The sequence below is a fragment of the Pseudorca crassidens genome, chromosome 5 (assembly GCF_039906515.1).
Source record: "Pseudorca crassidens isolate mPseCra1 chromosome 5, mPseCra1.hap1, whole genome shotgun sequence".
Taxonomy (NCBI): Eukaryota; Metazoa; Chordata; class Mammalia; order Artiodactyla; family Delphinidae; genus Pseudorca; species Pseudorca crassidens.
The window spans coordinates 100,404,587-100,414,758 of record NC_090300.1 but is presented as its reverse complement, the minus strand read 5'-3'; the positions used below and the strand labels follow the sequence as shown (position 1 = coordinate 100,414,758).

Sequence of the window (10,172 nt, the reverse complement as noted above, 5' to 3'; positions counted from 1 at the left end):
TAATCTTTTCTGCTACTATTATTTCTCTCAAAGTGATTAAGATGACTACTTCTTTTTGAGCAATCCTGTAGTCTCTCTTCAGAATCTATGAGTAGCTCTTATACATAATTTTTGATTTAATGTATGATATGTCATCTCCATTTCATTTATTACCTGTAACACCTGGCATTGACCAGGAGACTCATTTACCATTGATAAACTTTAATAGAAACAATAAAATAATTATTGAGATAAAATTTTAAAAATTACCATAATGATTTAAAGAGCTTTAATTGTTTGAAACTTATAACAAATCTTTGATGATCATTAGTCATTTTACTCTCTGGCACACATATGAATAAACCTGCTACTCTTCACCTTGGATCACACTATCTAGAGTTGTCCATGTGGGAAGCAACATGATCACAGATGAAATGCCTACATTTTAGACCATCTGACCTTGTAATGATAACACCAGAGTAAGAACTTACTGGAAACTGCAGAAGCTTGGAAGTGAAAAGTATCAAGGAAATCCACGGTTTCAGACAATAAATATTGATCCATTTTGCCAAATTCCATTAAAATATACTTTTTTAGGCCTAGATATTACTTTTCTAAGTGAAAAGGATTCTGCCTATTAATCTGAATAAAGATTTCAGTAGTTCTGTGGACGTGGTAATTAGATCCAGCATGTACTTCCTTTTGCAACAGCTTAGTATCTTTGGGCTTGACAATAGGGACACATTTCAGACTGTGAAATACTACTAGATTCCTTAGCTTAATTGATTTGGGGCTCAAGCTTGAAATTGCTATTTATTTTCTCAGTTCATGGTATCTTAATTCACATGTCCTTCTCTCTGTATTTGCAGCCAATATCTCTCAGGCAGGATTTTAGTTTCAAGTACTTGTATGAGAGTGTGGAGTCCCTCCTGACTGGCTTTCCTGGAAGTCTCTGGGGACTCACCACTCTGCAAGTGAACTGCTCCTCTCTCTGTGGACTTAAGTTTCTTTAGTTTGGGCAGTCATCTCAGTGGGATCCTCCCCAAGAGACCTGTCTGTTTCCAAATTGGCTCTCTTTCCAAATCGGCTCCAAATGTTTTTTACATTAGATATCACTTTCATTCATTTTTTAAAAAGTCTCTCTCTCCCTTTCTGCTCCTAAGAAGTATTCCTTCCAGAATTACTTTAAAATTGTCAAAAAATTATCCTTGTTAGGCTCTTGCATATATGGAAATGAGAATTATTAATCTTCAGGATAGCAATTTTGTCTGGTGTAACTCCTTATGTCTATCTAAAAAAATTTAAAATATATCACTTGGGAAAACAAGCAAGGATTTGAACATTTTGGGTGCTTCTACTCAAATCTTTCCAGGTTCCTGGAAAATTTTTATTTTTTATTTATTTATTTTTTAAATTAATTAATTAATTAATTAGACTACGCCAGGTCTTAGTCGCAGCATGCGGGATCTTTGTTGCCACGTATGGGATCTTTGTTGTGGCGTGTGGGATCTTTAGTTGTGGCATGAGAACTCTTAGTTGCGGCATGTGGGATCTAGTTCCCTGACCAGGGATCAAACCCAGGCCCCCTGCATTGGGAGTGCAGAGTCTTAGCCACTGGACCACCAGGGAAGTCCTTGGAAAACTTTTTTTTTTTTTTTTTTTTTTTTTTGCGGTACGCGGGCCTCTCACTGTTGTGGCCTCTCCCGTTGCGGAGCACAGGCTCCGGACGCGCAGGCTCAGCGGCCATGGCTCATGGGCCCAGCCGCTTCGCGGCATGTGGGATCTTCCCAGACTGGGGCACGAACCCATGTCCCCTGAACTGGCAGGCAGGCTCGCAACCACTGCGCCAGCAGGGAAGCCCTGGAAAACTTTTTAAAAAGGTAAATTCCTGGGCTCAACTTGTAGAAAATTGAAAAATAATATACATTACCTTAAGAATAAAAATAAATGAATGAGACACACCTACGGTCCCACAAAATGATTTTTTGTATAGAGCAAATGGGGCTATATTAGATAGGTAGATTTTTCCAAACAGACCCTCTAAATTTGATGAAAATCTGTCCAGTTTTTTCATGTGGTGCACTAGACAGAGTAAGAGATCCATAGACAGAAATTTAACTTACATAGTTTATTAATTTCCATACACATTCCAATCATACAGTCCAATGAGGTACATTGTTTAAAGTTCAGGAATTTATAGACAGTTGACAGGTTCTCTTTTATGACATTATTCTATTTCCAAGGCTATAGAAATCAGTCAGTTTTGTTTCTTCCCTCAGCTGAAGTTGTTATATCAAATCTGTTATCAAGGTCAAATGTATGCTGAATTAGTCAGTCTTTTTTTTTCTTTCTATTTTTCCTGTCACCACCCATGTCTAGGTTTTCCCAGATTACTACAATTGGCTTTTAAAAAACCCCATTTTATTATGGAAAAATTCAAACATACTCAAAAGTAGAGAGAATATTATACTGAATGCTCATGTACCTGGCATAAAGCTTCAACAATTATAAACATTTTGCCATTCTTCCCCCTTATTTTCTTTCTGGAATATGTTAAAGCCCAACCCACTCATCATAGAATGTCAGTGTGTGTCTCTAATAGGTAAGAAATTTGTGTCCCCCATAGCTTTCTAATTATTCTTTCTGTAATCTCATTTTTCTCACCAATCCAAAAATTTCCAACCATTTAGCATACTCCTACAGAAACCTAAAAGGGTTTTCAAAGGCTCAGTATTTCTCGTTGAATCAAGTTCACACTCTTGTCCTGGTTCACAAAGCCATCTTACTTTAGCTTCCCTCAGCTGTTTAACCTTACCTTCCGTTATTCCCCAACAAGCTATCAGGTGGGTCTCCTCACTGCTCAATAGATGCACTATTTATTCCTGTCTCTAGTCATGCTCTTGCCTCCCCAAATTATGTGCATTCTTGAAAGCTCTGCTTGGCTGCCACTTCCTTTATGAAGTTTTCCCCAGTTCATACTGACTTCTCTCTTCTCTGAACTCTTGGAATTTAAACTCAGTTCCTATAACTTTAAATATGATATTTTTATGGTATCCCAGTCTTAATTACTGTAACCTGGAAAGTGAACTCGGAATCACTGACTAGCAGCATTTGTTTTTAAAGACAACTTTACAATGTTTGGGTGAATAGTATCACTAGGGATACAATGAAGGTCAGTGGTGCTGGACAGATGAAGCATCAGTATGGTAGACAGAATTCTAGATGCCCATGACCTCTGCCCCTGGTGTTACTCCTGTGATTATATTATGTTACGTGGCAAAAGTAATTTTTCAGTTGTAATTAAGATTGCTAGTCAGTTGACCTTAAGCTAAGGAGACTATCCAGGCGCACCTGATCTAATCACCTGAGCCCTATAAAAGCAGGGAGTTTTCTTTGGCTGGTCAGAGACGAGGGAGTCAGAGAGATTCTAGGTCTAAGAAGGATTCAACACACAATTATTGGCTTTGAAGATGGAGGAAGGCGCCCATAGGCCAAGAAATCCAGATAGTTTCTAGATAGCCAGAAAGAAAATGGGATCTCAGTTCTACATGCCCAAGGACGTGAATTCTGCCAACAACCTGAATAAGCTTGGAAGCAGCTCTTCCCCAGAGCCTCAGATAAGAGCTCATCCCAGTCGACATTTGAGTTTGTCTTTGTGATACTCCATGCAGAGAACACAGCCAAGCCCACGCAGACGTCTGACCTGTGGAACGGTGAGATAATAAATGGGGGTGGTATAAGCTTCTAAGTTTGTGGTAATTTGTTATGCAGCAATAGAAAACTAATACAGTAGGTAACACAGGGTTTGAGCTTGTAGTGAAATTTTACACATTTCCTGCTATTCTTTCTTTTTTGGTTTTAGTTTTATTGGGTTATAATTGGTATACAGCACTATATAAGTTTAAAGTGTACAGTATACTGACTAAGACGTACGTATATTGGGAAATGATTACCACAGTAAGATTAGTTAACATCCATCACCTCATATAGTGATAAAAAATTTTTGGTTTCCCTTGAGATAAGAACTTTTGAGATCTACGCTCTTAGCAGCTTTAAAATATATCATACAGCAGTGTTAACTATAGTCATCATGTTGTACATTGCATCCTTAGTACTTATTTATCTTATAACTGGAAGTTTGTAACTTTTGACCACCTTCACCCAATTCTCTTACCTCCCACCACTTTGCCTCTGGTAAACACAAATCTGTTCTCTTTTTCTATGAGTTTGGGCTTTTTTTTTTAGCCTTCATATATAAAAATATGGAACAGTACATGTATTTGTGCGTCATCCTGGTGCGGGGGCCGTGCGAATCTTCTCCGTATTGTTCCAACTTTAGTATATGTGCTGCTGAAGTGAGCATCCTGCTCTTTTTATTAAGGGTCCAAATCAGTAAGAGAGGTTTTCCAGTAAACTGAGGCACTTGTCTTAACACACATGGTCACTGCACAGGCTAGCAGTGCCCTTAATTTATGACACCTCTCTCTTGTCCCTCAATTTCCCACTACAAATAGGAAAATTTCAAGAAAAGGAAAGTCCAGCTTCCCTATTGCCTATGTTTTCAAAAAAGTGTATAAGAAGGTCCTTGTGCAAAAAATTCTATAAGAGGGTCCTATATCCTATAAGAGGGTCCTTGAGGAGGGTGATTAGGACAGCCTATCTGACCAGCAGTAGAACTGGTTCACTATGCAGACTCTGACTATTTACCTCTGTTATGAGACTGGCGCAGATTTTGTAGGATATGTTCCCCTAGATTCTGCAGCAGCCAAGATTTCAGATGGTGGAACTTGTTTATAAAATAAATCCAGACACTCACTTTAGGAACCGGTCAACAAATAGTTACTGAGGATGCTTAGAAAGATGAGTACTGAGGTTACAGTTTCTTCTGCAGCTTAGAATCAGAGATGATGGGCAGGAGCTTCCTTAGTTTTACGGGCTTCCGTTTCTCCAGCCACACACATTTAACAAAAATGAATGGTTAGACATTCATTTGGGGTGCTTGTGTATGATTCAAAAAGAACTTGTTCCTTATAAAATTTATTGTTAAATGACTCACTACAGGATGATGATGAAAATAAGCCTTCTAATTTAAAGAGTTATGCAAATATTCTTTTAAAAGTCAACCTTGTGAGGTATAATTTACATATAATAAAATACATATATTTCAAGTGTACCATTCAATAAATGTATACACTCACATCACCATCATCATAGTCAAGATATAGCACATTTCCTCACACCAGAAAGCTCCCTCATGTACATCCTTTGCAGTCAGTCTCTGCTTCCAACTACTGCCCCAGGCAAAAATTGATCTCATTTTTATCACTATAGATTAGTTTTTCCTCTTCTAGTATTCATGTAAATGGAATCAGACAGTATGCATATTTTTTGTGTTGAGTTCCTTTCACTCAGCATGAGGTTTTTGAGACTCATCCACATTGTTGCCTTTATCAGTAATTTATATTTTTATTGCCGAATAGTATTTAACTGTGTTAATAACACAATTTGTTAGCCTATTGGTGGATACTTGGGTTGTCCCAGTTTTGGGCTATTATGAACAAAGTTGCTATGAACAGTCTTTGGGTGGATATATGTTCTTTTTTCATTTTGGTAAATACCTGGGAGTGGAGCAGCTGATTCATATGATAAGTATGTTTAACTTTAAAAGAAACTGTCAAACCGTTTTCCAAAGTGGTTGTACTATTTTCCACCCTCAATAGCAAGATAACTAACTGTTCTCAATCTTCTTCAATACTTGGTATTGTCAGCCTTTTAAAAGGATGTGGAGTGGTATCTATCTAGTGAATATGTAGTGGTATCTGATCTTAGCTTTGATTTGCAATTTCCTTATAACTATGATGTTTAACATGTCTTCTTGTGCTTATTAGCCACGCATGTATCTTCTTTGGTGAAGTGTCTGTTCAAGTCTTCTGCCCATCAAAAAACAATTAGATTGTATTATTATTATTGAGTTGTAAAAATTTTAAACTATATTCTGGCTATAAGCCCAGTGTCATATACGTATTGATATTACACAAACTTCTCTCAGTCTGTAGCTTGCCATTTTGTCATTTCTTAAAAAAGTCTATTTTGCCCTACTTCTCACCTCCTTCTCCTTCAGGTCTCTAATTACATATATTTAGGCCATTTTCTGCTGTCCTACAGGTCTCTAAGGATATGTTTTTTTTCCTTCAATCTATTTTCTCTCTATTCATTAGCTTGGATAATTGCTATAGATTTGCCTTCTTATGTTCAAATTCACCAGTGACTTTTTCCCTCTCATCTCTGATCTACTGCTATTTTTTTTTGTCATGGTAATTTTTCAGTTCTAAAATTTCCATTTACCTCTTTTTTATTGTTTACATTTCTATGCTGAGAGTCCCTACTTTTTAACTCATGATGTCCCTATTTTCTTAATTCTTTGAACATATTTATAGTAGCTGCTTTAAAGCCCATATCTTCTAAATCCATCACCTCAGTAATGTTGGGACTGGTGTTTTTCCCTTAACTATGGGTCATTTTGCCTTTTTTTGTTTTGTGCATGTCTAATAATTTTTTTTAACATCTTTATTGGAGATATATATAATTATATCTATATCTATATATATCTATATCTATATATATAATTATATTATATATATAATTATATTATATATATATATATAATATAATTATAATTGCTTTACAATGGTGTGTTAGTTTCTGCTTTATAACAAAGTGAATCAGCTATACATATACATATGTCCCCATGTCTCCTCCCTCTTGCATCTCCCTCCCTCCCACCGTCCGTATCCCACCCCTCTAGGTGGTCACAAAGTACCGAGCTGATCTCCCTGTGCTATGCAACTGCTTCCCACTAGCTATTGGTTTTACATTTGGTAATGTATATATGTCCATGCCACTCTCTCATTTTGTCCCAGCTTACCCTTCCCCCTGCCTGTGTCCTCAAGTCCATTCTCTAGTAGGTCTGCGTCTTTATTCCCATCCTGCCCCTAGGTCTGCGTCTTTATTCCCATCCTGCCCCTAGGTTCTTCATGACCACTTTTTTTTTTTTAGATTCCGTATATATGTGTTAGCATACGGTATTTGCTTTTCTCATTCTGACTTACTTCACTCTGTATGACAGACTCTAGGTCCATCCACCTCACTACAAATAACTCAATTTCGTTTCTTTTTATGGCTGAGTAATATTCCATTGTATATATGTGCCACATCTTCTTTATCCATTCATCTGTTGATGGACATTTAGGTTGCTTCCATGTTCTGGCTATTGTAAATAGAGCTGCAGTGAACATTGTGGTACATGACTCTTTTTTATGTCTAGTAATTTTTAAAATTGTGTACTGCATGTTGTTGGTGGTGCATTGTATAGGCTCTGTACTTTTGTTGTCTTCCTTTGAGAAGTGTTACCATTTCTTCTATTAGGCAGCTCATTTACTGGTTGATTACCTTGCACTCTGTAGGCTTGTCTTTATGCTTTGCTAGGGGACACCTATTGGAAAACTCAGCATGTTTCCCAAGGCCTTCTACCTTTGCAGGTCTCAACCTCTAAATTCAGCTTTCACTGAAGATCTTTTAAAGGCTTGGTTTTAGACCTTGTTAGGGTGGGCATGGAGTGGACCTTACCCTAAAGCATGTTTCTAGTCTTCTCTGGTGTCCTAGATACATGCCTTTTGTGTTAATAAATTGATAACAAGGTCTTGCCACTCTGGCTTGGCCAGAACCTCCATGTCTTCTAGCACTGTTTTGTATCTAGTATCTTCATTCTGTTCTTGTCTCTATGGTGACTGTTCTGTATAGTTACTACAAGCCTCAGGTACTCTTGCCATGGACATGTGCATCTTAGGATTCACAGAGAACCTCCTGCACAACTTCTGGGTTTCTCCCTTCTCTCTAGCCCCTACATACCTGCTTTACTTTCTGATGCTTTGCCCTGCAGATTCTGATTGCTTCAGCTTTCCTGGACTCTGACCTCTGCCTCTTCAGCTCAGCGGGATCATTGTGCTCTGCTTGGATTCTAGCTTGCTATGTCATGGTTGGATAAGTGTGCCCAGGTAGAGATCCAGGGAAATCATGGGGCTCACTTTATGAATTTCTCCTCTCTCAAGGGTCACAACATTGTGTTTCCTATTGTCCAATGTTTAAAAACAATTGCCTCATGCACTATCTCTAATTTTATTGTTTATAACAGAAGGGTTAGTCCAATACCAGTTGCTCCACATCTGGAAGTGAAAGGTTACAAGATGTGCTCTTAAGGATTCAGTTAGGTAAAGACGAATGGATTTATCCCCAAAGGGACCCCAAAGCTTCTGTTTGGACTGAAAAAGCATTTTTAATAGTCATGGACCCCGTCATATGGCTCAGGACCCTGGCCCTATTCATAGGAAGTTAGTATGGTGGGGTCAAGTATAGTTTCTCTATGTTGTTTCCAAAAATTGAGTCTAAGAGCCATCTATTCTCTCTAAGAAATTGAAAGAGGGTCTCTAAAAATAATTCTGTAGTAGTAGTTTTGGTAATAATAAGTTACTATTATCGAGTACTTAATGTTCTAGGTGTTGTTCTTTTTTTATTAAAAAAATCTTTTTTGATGTGGACCATTTTTAAAGTCTTTATTGAATTTGTTACAATATTATTTCTCTTTTATGTTTTGGTTTTTTGGCTGAGAGGCATGTGGGATCTTAACTCCCCGACAGAAGATCGAACCTGCCCCCCCTGCATTGGAAGGTGAAGTCTTAACCACTGGACCACCAGGGAAGTCCCTAAATGTTGTTCTTAAGGATTTATTTTTATTAACCAATTTATTCTTTGTAATAACCCAATCTTCAAGTACTAATTACTACCTGAATATTATAATTACTAATTAATAATCTTGTTTGGAGATTAGAAAATTGAAGTACTAATAGGTTAAAAAACTTTCCTGAGGTGACACATCTGGTAAGTGGTAGATATGGGAGGTCTATAGAAAGCCTTTGCCAGTTTCTATCATAGAAATGTTACACAGCATATAGGATCTTAGAAACACTGTGTCTTTTCTTTCTTTTTTAACATCTTTATTGGAGTATAATTGCTTTACATTGTTGTGTTATTTGCTGCTGTATAACAAAGTGAATCAGCTATACGTATATATATATATATCCCCATATCCCCTCTGTCTTGCGTCTCCCTCCCACCCTCCCTATCCCACCCCTCTAGATGGTCACAAAGCACAGAGCTGATCTCCCTGTGCTATGCAGCTGCTTCCCACTAGCTATCTATTTTACATTTGGTAGTGTATATATGTCCATGCCACTCTCACTTCGTCTCAGCTTACCCTTCCCCCTCCCCATGTCCTCAAGTCCATTTTCTACATCTGTATCTTTATTCCTGTCTTGTCCCTAGGTTCTTCAGGACCTTTTTTTTTTTTTTTTTAAGATTCCATATATATGTGTTAGCATATGGTATTTGTTTTTCTCTTTCTGACTTACTTCACTCTGTATGACAGACTCTAAGTCCATCCACCTCACTACAAACAACTCAATTTCATAGAAACACCAAGTGTCTTAATGTGTAAATAAATAGGTGAGTTTGTGAGGGTGTTTGTGAGCACGTATGAGCATGTGAGAGTGTGTGTGGGTATGTAAGGGCTCCTATCTCAGGGTCTTCCAAAATGCTGTTCTTTCCCTTGACTACCCCTCTTCACCTTCAGCCAACTCAATCTTATCCTTCAGGGTTTAACTTCAATATCACTGCTTCAAGGATGATTTGTTACATGCTTTCATAATATGTTACTCTTTATTTCTTCCTATCACTATTGTAATTGAATTTACAGAAATATTTATTTAATAGGTGTCTTTTCCACTAGACTGTAGGCTGCATGGGGCCTATTTCCCACCATGTCTCCAACACGTAGCATGGTTTCTGTCATGGAATATGTGCTCAATGTGTATTTGTTGAATCAATGAATGAATGTCCAAGAGTAAGTAAGTTTCCCTTCTCATGTTGTTATAAACTGATTTATCTTTGAGAATTGCATAATTTTTTTGCCTTTCCCTCCAATTAAAAAAAGTTACATGTAGTAAAATTTATTCTTTTTGGTATATAGGTCTATGAGTTTTTACAAAAGTAAAGAGCCAGGTGCAACTGACACGGGCTTAATTTCCAAAATATCCAAACAGCTCATACAACTCAGTAACAAAAAAGTCAACCCAACCAAA

At 37.5% G+C, this 10,172-nt stretch overlaps 1 non-coding gene across 1 annotated transcript; it reads right to left on the bottom strand.

Annotated features, from left to right (window-relative positions):
• Window positions 1-4,235: 4,235 nt before the first annotated feature.
• LOC137225676 (U6 spliceosomal RNA) lies at window positions 4,236-4,342 on the bottom strand. Its single transcript, XR_010943980.1, has one exon. It is a non-coding gene; the product is annotated as a U6 spliceosomal RNA (small nuclear RNA).
• Between the last annotated feature and the right edge of the window lie 5,830 nt (window positions 4,343-10,172).